The 4,702-nt window shown below is 34.3% G+C and overlaps 1 pseudogene; it reads left to right on the plus strand.

Moving 5' to 3' along the window:
* Nucleotides 1-119, plus strand: LOC120600277 (uncharacterized; annotated as a pseudogene).
* Nucleotides 120-4,702: the final 4,583 nt, after the last annotated feature.

Genomic DNA, 4,702 nt, shown 5'->3' on the forward strand with positions numbered 1-4,702 from the left:
GCCTACGGCCATGCCACCCTGAATGTGCCTGATCTCGTCTGATCTCAGAAGCTAAGCAGGGTCGGGCCTGGTTAGTATTTGGATGGGAGACTACCTAGGAAGACCAGGTACGGTAGATGTTAAATAAATAAATAAATAAATAAATAAATAAATAAATAAATAAAATGTGAAAGGTTTAACCAATTGCTGTTAGGCTGACCTGGTAACTACACATCTTGATTTGGGGAATTTAGTGATAAGAATTTTTAGTAATAGGTCAAGGATAGGTAGGGGCTTGGAGTAAGAGTGAGTGAAGTCATCAGTGAGAAGAAGGCACATAGAGAGAACTGAGAAAGAAATAGGGAAAAACTCTAAGAGCAATTATTTTATATTCCTCAGATCCCTGACTCTTAGCAGCACTCCCTTCTTGTTCAACCTTTCTTGTCCATCTCTAACCACCTCTTGTTTCCTTAATTAATAGCATCTCAGAGCAACAACCTAAATTTAGGGTGTTTCCCTAATCCTAATATATTGAAAAGTAAAATTATGAAAGCAGTTGTTATATTATTGTGTTTATGATATATGTTTTTAGACTCGGACTACCTTATATACCTTTTCTGAATGCTTTATGTATGAGCCGGGTTTGCCTTTTTTTTCTATTTAGATTGCCTGAGGAACCTTAGGATGAGTATTAAACTATGGAAAACTTTAAGAGACTGAGCTTCTTCCACAGTCAAATTGGGCTTACAGAGAAGGAAAGGGAATCTCTTATTTATCACTAAAGCAAGCCAGTTGCTAATTTAATAGTATCATTGTTGGCCCCAGGTGACAGTTTTTAAAAGAATGTCTCAGTCACAAAAACAGTGATGTGATACATGCTTTATATATTTCACACTTAGAACACTTCCTGGTATGAGACACAGTGGTTAAAACAAAAGTAGATTCAGCAAGACTTTGTACAGTATGAGTAATGCCACTCCTTAATCTGCTGCTAGCACTGTGGTTTAAAAAAAAAACAAAAAGTCCTTACACCTCCTCTCTAGCACTGATTGAAAGTTTGCAGTATTCCCAACTCTTGTTGGCACAGAGTTCAAGGTCTAGGGCAGATTCTTCAATCTGAGGCTCTACTTCCCACAGTACAGAATGATTTCAGACAGTTTACAGCCTCAAATTACCTTTAAGAATTTTAGGAAGAAACTTATTTAATGGGTATCGGCTTCCTTAGATCTTTGTTTCAAAAGTGTAGAAGTGCTGTTTTTATAAATATTGTTCTGTTGATGATATGCTTCACAAGAAAGATGTCATAACAAAACTAAAGAATGTTGATCCTCTTCACACATAGTGGAATTGTATACCTGCTAAAGCTACAAAAATTTTACTTTGCCTATTTATAGAGCAATTTAATTCACTTATAATTTTGTATCTGGGTTGGGTTTGTTTTACAGCATAGAATTATCTAGTTTATTACTAATGAGCAATTTACACATGTGTATGCCATGTATATCACTGTATTTCTCTATCATCTATCTATCTGAAATGTCTCTCCCTAAAGAGCATAGATTCTTTAAATAGTGCTCTGATTAGAATCTAATTAATATTTATAATCAAAGCTAAATACTTCCCTGGGAGATTTAGAAGACAATGCTAAAAGTAGGTCACCAGCATCTAAGATAGCCTTATCCCCTCTCCACAATCCCTGTCAAATCTCTCTGCCTTCATTATTTGTAATAGAGTCCTTTATTTGCTTTTACTTATCTTGCTGAGCTGTGCATTCCCTACTGAAAGGTGCAGAGCAAGGCCCTGAAAAGAGATTTCTTCAGTGAAGCTATCCTGTGTCCGTTCCTCTGTAGCCACCATTTTTGGCTTATAGAATAGACTTATAGTTTATTTCATTGGCGTGCCGATAAATTTTACAACTATCTCTCTGAAAACGTAAAAATAACCAATTTATTCATGGTGTAAATATTCCACTAGGGCTGATTTCAAGCTACCAACATGAGTTAGGAAAAGATGGGCAGTGTACAGCATTATACAGCATTTCCATGTACAGATACATTACATATGAATAGCCTCAAGAGCATAAACTGTAGTAAAACATAGTCAAATTATTAGGAAATGATGAGTTTTGATTTTTTACTTTGTTTTAGTATAACTTACCTAATTTAAGGCTTATGCAGTATAATTTTAAAAATAATAACTGTGTTTAGCAATCAGCTGGCAAAATTCCTAAAAATTTTACAGTTGGCTTCTGCAACCTGGTATAGTCCGGCTCCAGTACACCTGTTTTATAAAATATTGGAGGATGATTATTAATTTTAGTTAAGAAATAAAATACAAGTTAAAGCCAGAAAAAGCAGTGCAGTTTTAAATCTAATTATTGGGTAAAGTGATAATTGGAGAAATAAGTTCCAAAGTCAAAAGCAAGGACATCAGGGAACTCATAAAACTATGTGTTAGTGTCCTTGGGCTACCATAACAAAGTACCACAAACTGAGTAGCTTAAAACAATAAAAATATACTGTTTTAAAGTTCTGGAGCTGAGAATTCCAAAATGAAGATGTTAACAGGGCCATGTTCCCTTTGAAGACTTCAGGGTAAGATCCTTCCTTGCCACTTCCAGCTTCTGGTAGCCCCAAGTATTCCTTGGTTTGTGGTAGCATAGCTCCAATCTCTGCCTCCTTAGTTACCCAGCTTCCTTCTGTGTCTGCATCCACATTTCTTATAAAGACACCAGTCATATTGGATTAAGGGCCTAACCTACTCTAGTATATCTTATTTTAGCAAATCAAAACTGCAACAATCCTATTCCCAAATAAGATCACATTTGGAGGTATCGTAGGGTTAGGATTTCAGCATCTTTTTGGAGGATACAGTTCAACACATAACACTGTGGAATGGTGTTTGGTCTTGGGGTACACTTCAGATATGATACTGTGATTAATATGAAAGAACTAGAATCTTCTTTTTATTTGGCACATTTTAATATTTGACAGTGAAGTATGGAGACAGCCTCGAAGGCTTAAAGGAAAGAAATAGTTTTTTTCCTAATTAGAAAAAAAATGTATTAAAAATGACAAACTAGTTTGCCTCTTTATAAATAATCACCTATGTGTTAGATAACAACATCTGTTAGCTATTTTTCAGGTATGCTTTCATAGGCTAGAAAACTTTGATCTCAGAAATATCCGTATCCTGTAGTCTAGTGGCATAGTCATGAACATAATTCATATAATCCACCTTTGCTATCTTTCACCAAAAATCTTGATAATTTCTAAAATTGAATTTGAGGTAGGCTCCAACAATATATAGGATAAACATTAAAATAGACATAAAAGGCTTAAAGAAATATTCTGTGTCCTAGCTTAGGGACAATCTTATGAATTTGATTTGAAAAAGACTTGACAGATTTTACTTGAAGTGTTGATTTTATACAACATGGAACCTAAGTATATTGATCTAGAACCCCAGTGAGGATACAGTAAAGCAATGGTGAACAGTTACAAAGACGATGGTGTCTAAGAACTTTAGAGAGAACTATAAGATTCCACAAAAGTTTTAACCTGTAGATGTGGCACATGCCATAGAATTCCTACTTTAATGTCATGGCTTCAGATCAGTGCCCATTTCTGGTAATATCTTATCAATATCTCAGTTCCTCTCCATATTTTAGACTTCTAGCTTCTCCTTATCCTTAGTGTTATAGGTATGGAAGGAAAGGCAGAAATGCCTCTTGGAGGTCTTAGGAGGAAGAGAATAAGGAATAAAGTTTTTATGCATTTTTTCATTTGAAAAAAGATCATAAATATTTTATGTAAAGACACACATGAATAAGTTGTCATTATTTGGAAGTTAAAACTCAAGAACTCCCCATATTGGAATTGCTGATCTTAGTCTTATTAGTTAAGAGCATTACTCTACAGTTCAAAGTTAGCCTTCTTAAGCTGTTAACTAGCCTTGCTGCATGTATGGAGAGAGAGAGGAGAGGAAAGAGGAGAAAGATATTGAGAGAGAGATTGAGAAAGATTGAAAGAGATTGAGAGAGGGAGGAGGGAGAGAGATAATATGAATGTGATTTTCTTTCAGAAGTACTATTCAATGAGAATACTTTTGTGACCACAATGAGATATTTTGAATATGTGTACATTATATAAAAGTTAAATACTATAATTATATCCTCAAAATATCAAGGCAGATGGTTACTGATTATTATATCCATTTGATGAATCAGCAAGAACATTTTTTGAAGTAGAAAAGCACTTTTAAATCAGAGTAACACAAATAACTGATAAAGTGGAGGAAGCTCTAAAAATTCCTTACTACAAAGAAAGTTGTTATGTATTAATTATTTTATGACAGACTCTTCACATATTTTGTATTGTTTAATCCTCATAACAACCCAGAGAAACAATATTAACCCTACAGTCATAAAATTAACTTGATGCTCCAAGAGGTGAAAGCACTCATGCAATGCTCCACTGACATCAAGTTCTAGAGAAGGCAAGATTTGCCCCATTATATTTTACTCCCAAATTCATGTTGTTTTCATTACTTACAGATGGACATTAGCCCTCTTTCAGAACTGTTAAGGGGTTTCACTGCTGAACATATATTTTTATTTTTTATTTATTTTTATTATCATTTTTTTTAGGTGAGACAACCCTTTGTTGATCTCACAAATTGCAAGGACCTTGTCAGCTTACAATCTCTCATTTTTTATTTTTTA

Source organism: Pteropus medius, unplaced genomic scaffold, assembly GCF_902729225.1.
Source record: "Pteropus medius unplaced genomic scaffold, Ma_sr-lr_union100, whole genome shotgun sequence".
Taxonomy (NCBI): Eukaryota; Metazoa; Chordata; class Mammalia; order Chiroptera; family Pteropodidae; genus Pteropus; species Pteropus medius.